General features: G+C 39.3%; 1 long non-coding RNA gene across 1 annotated transcript; it reads left to right on the forward strand.

Annotated features, from left to right (window-relative positions):
- The first annotated feature begins 2,687 nt into the window (after positions 1-2,687).
- LOC121878901 lies at positions 2,688-8,099 on the forward strand. The gene is made up of 3 exons (XR_006091252.1): positions 2,688-2,728; positions 6,921-7,052; positions 7,575-8,099. It is a non-coding gene; the product is annotated as an uncharacterized LOC121878901 (long non-coding RNA).
- Positions 8,100-12,828: the final 4,729 nt, after the last annotated feature.

Raw genomic sequence — 12,828 nt, forward strand, 5'->3', positions numbered from 1 at the left:
CTACTACTACTATCATTATTATTATTATTATCATTATCACTACTACTACTACTACTAACATTATTATTATTATTATTATTATTATTATTATTATTATTACTACTACTACTACTATCATTATCATTATTATTATCATTATCACTACTACTACTATCATTATCATTATCATTAATACTTCTACTACTACTACTACTATCATTATCATTATTATTATTATTATTACTACTACTACCATCATTATTATTATTATTATTATTATTATTATTATTACTAATACTACTACTACTATCATTATTATTATCAATATTACTACTACTACTACTATCATTATCATTATTATTATCATTATCACTACTACTACTACTACTATCATTATTATTATTATTATTATTACTACTACTACTATCATCATTATTATTATTATTATTATTATTATTACTACTACTACTACTATCATTATCATTATCATTATTACTACTACTACTACTACTATCATTAACATTATTATGATCATTATTACTACTACTACTACTACTATCATTATTATTATTATTATTATTATTATTACTACTACTACTACTTCTATCATTATCATTATCATTATTATTACTACTACTACTACTACTATCATTATCATTATTATTATCATTATTACTACTACTACTATCATTATCATTATTATTATCATTATTACTACTACTACTTCTACCATCATTATCATTATTATTATAATTATCATTATTACTATTACTACTACTACTGTCATTATCATTATTATTATTATTATCATTATCACTACTACTACTACTACTACCATCATTATCATTATTATTATCATTATCACTACTACTACTACTATCATTATCATTATTATTATCATTATTACTACTACTACTATCATTATCATTATTATTATCATTATCCCTACTACTACTACTACTATCATTATTATTATTATTATTATTATCATTATTACTACTACTACCATCATTATTATTATTATTATCATTTTTACTACTACTACTACTCCCATCATTATCATTATAATTATCATTATCACTACTACTACTACTACTATCAGTATCATTATTATTATTATTATCAATATCACTACTACTACTACTACTAACATTATTATTATTATTATTATTATTATCATTATCACTTCTACTACTTCTACTATCATTATCATTATTATTATCATTATTACTTCTACTACTACTACTATCATTATCATTATTACTACTACTACTATCATTATCATTATTATCATTATTATTATTATTATTATCATTATTAGTCCAGATTCAGTTTTGAAAAATAATGAATATTTTGGGCAAATGGAGATTTTTATTAATATATTTATATTCTCTGCTAATTAATTTCTATTAATTCGTTTATAAAAAAATATTGCCTATTTTCTTTAAGGCGTCGTTTACTATTATAAGATAACTAGATTACTACAGGTACTACTTATCTTAATAGTATTGTACCACCACAATGTCTACAATAATAACAACACCAACTACTATTAACGGCGTCCAACCTCCCCTCTCTACACCTAATCTAACAACAGCAGCTAAGTTAGTTAAGGTGTGAGCGGCCTCATAAACTGACTATATGTGTTGTTGACTTAGCTTCCCAAGACGCTCTTCCTCTGAGACACAACACGGCAGCGTCTCTACTCGGTACGTCTCGTTAAATAGGGATAATCAACTACGTCTCGATAAATAGCGATAACCACCTATTTAAATATCTACTGTCTCGTTAAATAGGGATAATCACCTATTAAAATATCTTCTGTCTGGTTAAATAGCGATAATCACCTACATCTCGTTAAATAGCGATAATCACCTATTTAAATATCTACTGTCTCGTTAAATAGGGATAATCACCTACGTCTCGTTAAATAGGGATAATCACCTATTAAACTTTGAAAACAAACTGATTTTTTTTGACAAATATGGATAATTTGTATTTTCATTACTAAACCTTCATGGAAATTCCTATGTGGTAAAATGTATTATTCCATTTATAGGTTAGGTTAGGCATGAAATATCTTGTGTATTTTGTGTTAACTTCTAACTGGTCAGAATTGGCAAGTAAACCATACTAACCTAACCTAACCTAACCTACTAACGATATAATCTGGTTATCTTACACTGTAATAGTAAACGACGCATTAAAGAAAATAGGCAATATTTTATTATAGAAATTAATTAGCAGAAAATATAAATAAATTAATAAATATCCCCATTTGCCGAAAATATTCATTATTTTTCAAAACTGAATCTGTAATATGCATACGTACATACATAGATGCATACATATATTCATACATACATACATGCATACAGTATTTATAACATGAAGGTCTCGGTAACAGATGCGCCACATTGTAAACCTGTAACAGTGTTGGCAGTGACGTCATACTTAAGGGGCACCAAGTCATTAATGTTAACTCATTTGTATAGTGGAGTTAATACAGTGGTTCATCAACAAGGTGTTCAGGTGTACTCAGGTGTAGAGTACCTTCATCAACAGGTAAATCTCTTTACCTGTCATTTATGTATATTGTCAATCTTAAATGTTTCTATAAAATAGGGATGAGAAACTCGGCGGTGTAGTGATGCATTGTGGGAGTTGGGGTGAAGGGGGGGGGAGTGTTTATATTGGCCTGCGAGGAGGAGGAGAAGCACAACACTATTACTAGTACACCTGTACACAGGTGAGTATTGTGTGTCAAGCGAAGTGTATTAGTAAACTTATACCCCGCCATAACCGAGTTGTTAGACCATCACAACACGTGACCATTATAACTTGTAGTTAACATTAACAAGTTATACCTGGTAGTGGTAGTACTGTAATATAGACCATCACAACACGTGACCAATATAACTTGTAGTTAACATTAACAAGTTATACCTGGTAGTGGTAGTACTGTAATATAGACCATCACAACACATGACCACTATAGTTTAACATTAACAAGTTATACCTGGTAGTGGTAGTACTGTAATATAGACCATCACAACACGTGACCAATATAACTTGTAGTTAACATTAACAAGTTATACCTGGTAGTGGTAGTACTGTAATATAGACCATCACAACACGTGACCAATATAACTTGTAGTTAACATTAACAAGTTATACCTGGTAGTGGTAGTACTGTAATATAGACCATCACAACACGTGACCAATATAACTTGTAGTTAACATTAACAAGTTATACCTGGTAGTGGTAGTACTGTAATATAGACCATCACAACACGTGACCAATATAACTTGTTGTTAACATTAACAAGTTATACCTGGTAGTGGTAGTACTGTAATATAGACCATCACAACACATGACCAATATAACTTGTTGTTAACATTAACAAGTTATACCTGGTAGTGGTAGTACTGTAATATAGACCATCACAACACATGACCAATATAACTTGTAGTTAACATTAACAAGTTATACCTGGTAGTGGTAGTACTGTAATATAGACCATCACAACACGTGACCAATATAACTTGTTGTTAACATTAACAAGTTATACCTGGTAGTGGTAGTACTGTAATATAGACCATCACAACACGTGACCAATATAACTTGTAGTTAACATTAACAAGTTATACCTGGTAGTGGTAGTACTGTAATATAGACCATCACAACACGTGACCAATATAACTTGTTGTTAACATTAACAAGTTATACCTGGTAGTGGTAGTACTGTAATATAGACCATCACAACACATGACCAATATAACTTGTAGTTAACATTAACAAGTTATACCTGGTAGTGGTAGTACTGTAATATAGACCATCACAACACGTGACCAATATAACTTGTAGTTAACATTAACAAGTTATACCTGGTAGTGGTAGTACTGTAATATAGACCATCACAACACGTGACCAATATAACTTGTAGTTAACATTAACAAGTTATACCTGGTAGTGGTAGTACTGTAATATAGACCATCACAACACGTGACCAATATAACTTGTTGTTAACATTAACAAGTTATACCTGGTAGTGGTAGTACTGTAATATAGACCATCACAACACGTGACCAATATAACTTGTAGTTAACATTAACAAGTTATACCTGGTAGTGGTAGTACTGTAATATAGACCATCACAACACGTGACCAATATAACTTGTTGTTAACATTAACAAGTTATACCTGGTAGTGGTAGTACTGTAATATAGACCATCACAACACGTGACCAATATAACTTGTAGTTAACATTAACAAGTTATACCTGGTAGTGGTAGTACTGTAATATAGACCATCACAACACGTGACCAATATAACTTGTAGTTAACATTAACAAGTTATACCTGGTAGTGGTAGTACTGTAATATAGACCATCACAACACGTGACCAATATAACTTGTAGTTAACATTAACAAGTTATACCTGGTAGTGGTACTGTAATATAGACCATTGTATAACTTGTTGTTAACATTAACAAGTTATACCTGGTAGTGGTAGTACTGTAATATAGACCATCACAACACATGACCAATATAACTTGTAGTTAACATTAACAAGTTATACCTGGTAGTGGTAGTACTGTAATATAGACCATCACAACACGTGACCAATATAACCTGTAGTTAACATTAACAAGTTATACCTGGTAGTGGTAGTACTATAATATAGACCATCACAACACGTGACCAATATAACTTGTAGTTAACATTAACAAGTTATACCTGGTAGTGGTAGTACTGTAATATAGACCATCACAACACGTGACCAATATAACTTGTTGTTAACATTAACAAGTTATACCTGGTAGTGGTAGTACTGTAATATAGACCATCACAACACGTGACCAATATAACTTGTTGTTAACATTAACAAGTTATACCTGGTAGTGGTAGTACTGTAATATAGACCATCACAACACGTGACCAATATAACTTGTTGTTAACATTAACAAGTTATACCTGGTAGTGGTAGTACTGTAATATAGACCATCACACATGACCAATATAACTTGTAGTTAACATTAACAAGTTATACCTGGTAGTGGTAGTACTGTAATATAGACCATCACAACACGTGACCAATATAACTTGTTGTTAACATTAACAAGTTATACCTGGTAGTGGTAGTACTGTAATATAGACCATCACAACACGTGACCAATATAACTTGTAGTTAACATTAACAAGTTATACCTGGTAGTGGTAGTACTGTAATATAGACCATCACAACACGTGACCAATATAACTTGTAGTTAACATTAACAAGTTATACCTGGTAGTGGTAGTACTGTAATATAGACCATCACAACACGTGACCAATATAACTTGTAGTTAACATTAACAAGTTATACCTGGTAGTGGTAGTACTGTAATATAGACCATCACAACACGTGACCAATATAACTTGTAGTTAACATTAACAAGTTATACCTGGTAGTGGTAGTACTGTAATATAGACCATCACAACACGTGACCAATATAACTTGTTGTTAACATTAACAAGTTATACCTGGTAGTGGTAGTACTGTAATATAGACCATCACAACACGTGACCAATATAACCTGTAGTTAACATTAACAAGTTATACCTGGTAGTGGTAGTACTGTAATATAGACCATCACAACACGTGACCAATATAACTTGTAGTTATCATTAACAAGTTATACCTGGTAGTGGTAGTCTCTCACTTTCTAACGTTTGACAATAATGTTAAAAATACTTGTATGGGCTGTAGTCGGTAATTAACATACAGAGCGTGATACACGCCGCCAGTTACATGTATAAACATACACACAATATACCAACAACCTTCCCTCAAGTTAAGTTATACTGTTTATTGTACAGCACAGTACTGTATAGTACAGCACAGTGCAGGACAGTACTGAAAGGTACAGTACAGCACAGTGCAGTACAGTACTAAAAGGTACAGTACAGCACAGTGCAGGACAGTACTGAAAGGTACAGTACAGCACAGCGCGGTACAGTACTAAAAGGTACAGTACAGCACAGTGCAGGACAGTACTGAAAGGTACAGTACAGCACAGCGCGGTACAGTACTAAAAGGTACAGTACAGCACAGTGCAGGACAGTACTGAAAGGTACAGTACAGCACAGTGCGGTACAGTACTAAAAGGTACAGTACAGCACAGTGCAGGACAGTACTGAAAGGTACAGTACAGCACAGCGCGGTACAGTACTAAAAGGTACAGTACAGCACAGTGCAGGACAGTACTGAAAGGTACAGTACAGCACAGCGCGGTACAGTACTAAAAGGTACAGTACAGCACAGTGCAGGGCAGTACTGAAAGGTACAGTACAGCACAGCGCGGTACAGTACTAAAAGGTATAGTACAGCACAGTGCAGGGCAGTACTGAAAGGTACAGTACAGCACAGTGCGGTACAGTACTAAAAGGTACAGTACAACCACAATCTAGCCACTTTCCTTATATTATTTACGTGTGTCGACAACTATGACGGTGGCCGGTGGTTGGCCAGTCTTTAACCTGCAGTGACAGTGTTTGATCTTAGTCTTTGTTGTGGGTTTGTCGCTTGGTGCCACAGCTAGTGCTTACGATTTGTTGTACTTTTCCAGAGCATAAAAGGGTCACGGCTGCATAAATGTTACATAGCGCCAAAGTGTGTGCCATGCGGGGGGGGGCGGCTGATGTCTTCGGGAACGTCCTCTTTTTTTAATGTTCAGATATGGCAACCCTATCTAAGACACAATACCAAGATGACAAACTAAATGGCGTCCAAACTGTAACCTTCCCGAGGATACAAAGACGATTACAGGTGTTAGTTCTACCTGTGTTCCTCTAACATTATCACCACCACAGGTGTTACTTCCACCAACACCTGTATTCCTCTAAGATTATTCCGTCTTCCACAATAACGTCTACAGGTGTTCACTCCTTCCCACAGTTGTCAACAGAATATCGTCTGCCAGTCACCGCGTGCCATGTTTGAAGTCAACTGCGAAGTATTTAACCTGGAAGACCTCTCCACCTGTGCCAATGAACGACTCATCATATCCTACAACACCACTTCCTCCACGTATGTGTTACACGGTACAACACCACCACCACCACCACCACCACCTCTACTACTGTTACTCTTACTACCTTTACTACAAACTAAAAAAAACTTTTACTGCTATTGTTATTATACAATGCAAATAGTATTACAATACTGGTTCTCCTTAAAATTACACTACTACTACTACTACTACAACAACTACTACTTCTGTGTGTGATGTTGATAGTAACATTAGAAGTTACTGGACATAAAGACAATATGTGATCCAGTCATAACAATACTTGGATTATTTTTATCTATCATTAAACCTTTACTTTTGATGTTGGTAATATTATCAAGTAATAACACTCTTACTAACTTGTGATGCTTCAATAACTATTACTTTAATTACAACCACTAACACATTATTACTCCTGTTACCTCGAATACTTTGTCTCCTCAGTCTGAGCATAAACTGATAATAATACCTCACTATAACCTCCTGCCGGTCACTATAACCAGCCAATGTTAATTACTATATGATGGCGTTATCCTCAACAGATTCTGCGGGAATATTACATCTACCTGGGTCTTCCCCACCAACGAGATGAACCTCGAATTCATAACCAATGGCCAGCATAACTCCCCTGGGTACAAATGTTCCATCACGTGCCTAAGAGAACAAACCAATGACCAACCACAACAAGTAATGTGAGAAGCAGCTGCCTCTCTCTTACCTGCACCACGACTACCAGGACCACTATGAGGAATTCCTTGGGATTTGTTCATCTGAAGGAGTGACATGCTAGTGTTCCAGGCTTCACTAACCCCTGGACCCGGAAACCTGACCAAACCTTCCTATGTCAGCCTGGCCTAATGTAACCTGTCCCTTAATGACCTAACCCACCTATCCCCAGCAAACCCTAAATTTATCACCTCTAACATGACCCAATGTAACCTAACCAATACAGCACTTTATAGAGACATGTCATCACTACTTGTGTAAGACTTTATCAAGACATTATATATTATCTATTAATCATTTAGAGAATCTTGGCAGAATATAATAAAATATTGCACCTCAAACACTGTTTATGTATATAACCTAAACCACTGAAGAAAGCCAACCAATAATGAATACAGTACAATCCATTCCAGTCCAGTCCATTCCAGTCAGGTCCAGTACAGTACAGTACAGTACAGTACAGTACAGTACAGTACAGTGCAGCGCAGTACAGTACGTCCCCAACTGTGCTGTACAAAATATGGTCACTAGAGGTACAACACCCTAAAGACAGAAATAAACACTTACATCAGTTAAGTAAGTACTGTACTGTACTGTACTGTACTGTACTGTACCATACTGTACTGGACTGTACTGTACTGTACTGTACTGTACTGTACTGTACTGTACTGACTGTACTGTACTGTACTGGACTGTACTGTACTGTACTGTACTGTACTGTACTGTACCATACTGTACTGTACCGTACTGTACTGGACTGTACTGTACTGTACTGTACTGGACTGTACCATACTGTACTGGACTGTACCGTACTGTACTGTACTGTACTGTACTGTACTGTACTGTACTGTACTGTACTGTACTGTACTGACTGTACTGTACCACTACTGTACTGTACTGTACTGTACTGTACTGTACTACTGTACTGTACTGTACTGTACTGTACTACTGTACTGTACTGTACCTGTACTGTACTGTACTGTACTGTACTACTGTACTGGACTGTACTGTACTGTACTGTACTGTACTGTACTGTACTGTACTGGACTGTACTGTACTGTACTGTACTGTACTGGACTGTACCATACTGTACTGGACTGTACTGTACTGTACTGGACTGTACTGTACTGTACTGTACTGTACCGTACTGTACTGTACTGTACTGTACCGTACTGTACTGTACTGTACTGTACTGTACTGTACTGTACCATACTGTACTGTACTGTACCATACTGTACTGGACTGTACTGTACTGTACTGGACTGTACTGTACTGTACTGTACCGTACTGTACTGTACTGTACTGTACCATACTGTACTGTACTGTACCATACTGTACTGGACTGTACTGTACTGTACTGGACTGTACTGTACTGTACTGTACTGTACCGTACTGTACTGTACTGTACTGTACCGTACTGTACTGTACTGGACTGTACTGTACTGTACTGTACTGTACTGTACTGGACTGTACTGTACTGTACTGTACTGTACTGTACCGTACTGTACTGTACTGTACTGTACCGTACTGTACTGTACTGTACTGTACTGTACTGTACCATACTGTACTGTACTGTACTGTACTGACTGACTGTACTGTACTGTACCATACTGTACTGTAACTGGACTGGACTGGTACTCGTACTGTACTGGTAATTGTACTGTACTGTACCATACCGTACTGGAATTGACTGGACTGTACTGTACTGCATTGTACTGTACTGTACTGTACTGTACTGGTACTGTACCGTACTGTACCTGGACTGTTCATACTGTACTGACTGGACTGTACCGTACTGTACTGTACTGTACTGTACTGTACCATACTGTACCGTACTGTACTGTACTGTACTGGACTGTACCATACTGTACTGGACTGGACTGTACCGTACTGTACTGTACTGTACTGTACTGTACTGTACTGTACCATACTGTACTGGACTGGACTGGACTGTACTGTACTGGACTGTACTGTACTGTACTGTACTGTACTGGACTGTACCGTACTGTACTGGACTGTACTGGACTGTACCGTACTGTACTGGACTGGACTGGACTGTACTGTACTGGACTGTACCATACTGTACTGGACTGGACTGTACTGTACTGTACTGGACTGTACCATACTGTACTGGACTGGACTGGACTGTACTGTACTGGACTGTACTGTACTGTACTATACTGTACTGGACTGGACTGTACTGTACTGGACTGGACTGGACTGTACTGTACTGTACTGTACTGTACTGTACTGTACTGTACTGTACTGTACTGTACTGTACTGTACTGGACTGTACCGTACTGTACTGGACTGTACTGTACTGTACTGTACTGTACTGTACTGTACTGTACTGTACTGTACTGTACTGTACTGGACTGTACCGTACTGTACTGGACTGGACTGGACTGTACTGTACTGTACTGTACTGTACTGTACTGGACTGTAATGGACTGGACTGTACTGTACAGTACTGTACTGTACCGCACAATAATGTACTGTACTGTACAGTACTGAACTATACTGTACTGTACAGTACTGTACTGTGCTGTACTGTACTGTACTGTACCGTACTGTACTGTACAAGACTGTACTGTACTGTAAAATACTGTACTGTACTGTACTGTACTGTACCGGACTGTACTGTACTGTAAAGTACTGTACTGTACTGTACTGTACTGTACAGTACTGTACTATACTATACTGTACTGTACCGTACTGTAAAGTACTGTACTGTACTGTACAGTACTGTACTGTACAGTACATTACTGTACCGTACAGTACTGTACTGTACCGTACAGTACTGTACTGTACTGTACATCGTACTGTGCTGTACTGTACCGTAGTGTACTGTACAGGACTGTACTGTACTGTAAAGTACTGTACTGTACTGTACTGTACTCTACTGCACAGGACTTTACTGTACTGTAAAGTACTGTACTGTACTGTACTGTACTGTACAGTACTGTACTGTAAAGTACTGTACTGTACTGTACTATACTGTACTGTACTGTACTGTACTGTACTGTACTGTACGGCACAGTACTGTACTATACTGTACTGTACCGTACTGTACTGTACTGTACTGTACTGTACAGGACTGTACTATACTGTACTGTACTCTACTGTACAGTACTTTACAGTACAGTACTGTACAGTACAGTACAGTACAGTACAGTACAGTACGGTACAGTACAGTATAGTACAGTACTGTGCCGTACATAGACATAATAATATCATATTTAAACGTTAAGGAGGTTAATGATGCCGCTGCCGACCTCACCTGTATGAGCGTGTGACTTACCAACACTTGTCAACAACATATATTTGTTTTATAATATTCTCTTCCTTTTGTGAGATTATTAAAGACCACACAACACAAGAGTGCGTTCCCTAGTTAACCAAAGGAACACAAGTAATGGTTGAGTGCGTGTTGCTGCAGAACTCACCCGAGCACTCCCTACACCCTCACACTATCACTCCCTACACCCTACCACTCCCTACACCCTCACACTACCACTCCCTACACCCTCACCCTAAAACTCCCTACACCCTCACCCTACCACTCCCTACACCCTCACATTACCATTCCCTACACCCTCACCCTACCACTCCCTTCACCCCCCCACTCCCCCACCCCCCCTACACCCCACACCCTGCCCCACCCCTACCACCCCACCCCACACCCCTACCCTCCCCTACACTACACCTACCACCACCCCTACACACCCCACCCCCCACTCCCTACACCCTCACCCCCCCACCACTCCTACCCCACCACCCCTTCACCTACACCACCCCACCACTACACATCCTCACCCCACCACTCCCTACACCCCTCACCCCTACCACCACCCTACATCCTCACCCCACCACCTCTCTGCACCTCACCCCTACCACCCTCCCCCTACCATCCTCACCCTACCCCTACTCTACTCCACTCACACACCCCACCCTACACCCCCCCTCACCACCCTCCCTACACCCTCACCCCTACCCCACCACACCTCCACCCTACACATCTACACCTCTCTCTACCCTACCACACCCCCACCTACTCCCCACACACCCCACACCCCCACCATTCCTACATCCTCACCCCACCCCTTACACCTCACCCCTACCACCCCACACACACCCTCCACCCCACCACCCCCCTACACCCACCCCACCAACCACTCCTGCCCCACTACTCCCTCACCCCTCACCCCTACACACCTCACCCTACCACCTCAACCACTACCCACTCCCTACACACCCTACCCACCCTACCACTTACACCTACCCTACTCCTACACCTCACACTACTCCACACCTCACCCCTACCACTCCCCTACACCCTCACCTCACCTTCCCTACATCCTCACCCTACCACTTTACACCTCACCCCTACACCCCTACACCCCTACACCCTCACCTACCACACCTACACCCTCACCCCCTACCACTCCTTACACCTCACCCCCTACCACTCACCTACACCCTCACCCTCACCCCTCACACTACCACCCCTCCACCCTCCACACCCTCCACACCCTACCACTCCCTTTATACCCCTCACCCCTACCACCCCTACAACCTCACCCCACCACTCCTTACACCCCTCACCCTACCACCCCTCCACACCACCCTCCTCCCCCTCACCCACCCTCCCCAATCTCTACACCCCCTACCCCCCACCCCCTCCCCTACACCTACCCCCTACCACTCCCTACACCCTCATCCTACCACTCCCTACACCCTCACCCTACCACTCCCTACACCCTAAACCCTACCACTCCCTACACCCTAAACCCTACCACTCCCTACATCCTCACCCTGCCACTCCCTACATCCTCACCCTACCGCTTGTAGTATACAGACGTGCATCTATCTACGCTTAATCTGTACGTTCAGAACGTAGTTTCATGTGATACTCATTGGATACAGTTTGTGTATTTGTAGTGTCTACGACCTGCGTAGGTACGTCTTGGGGGTTTTGGTTTTCATTTTGTGCAGACGTAGAGTCTACTGTACAATGGTGGGAAGCAAGTCAGAGCTACCCTTTTTTAATCTATCCACGTGTACTACGTC

This window comes from Homarus americanus, unplaced genomic scaffold (assembly GCF_018991925.1).
Source record: "Homarus americanus isolate GMGI-L3 unplaced genomic scaffold, GMGI_Hamer_2.0 scaffold16042, whole genome shotgun sequence".
NCBI lineage: Eukaryota > Metazoa > Arthropoda > Malacostraca > Decapoda > Nephropidae > Homarus > Homarus americanus.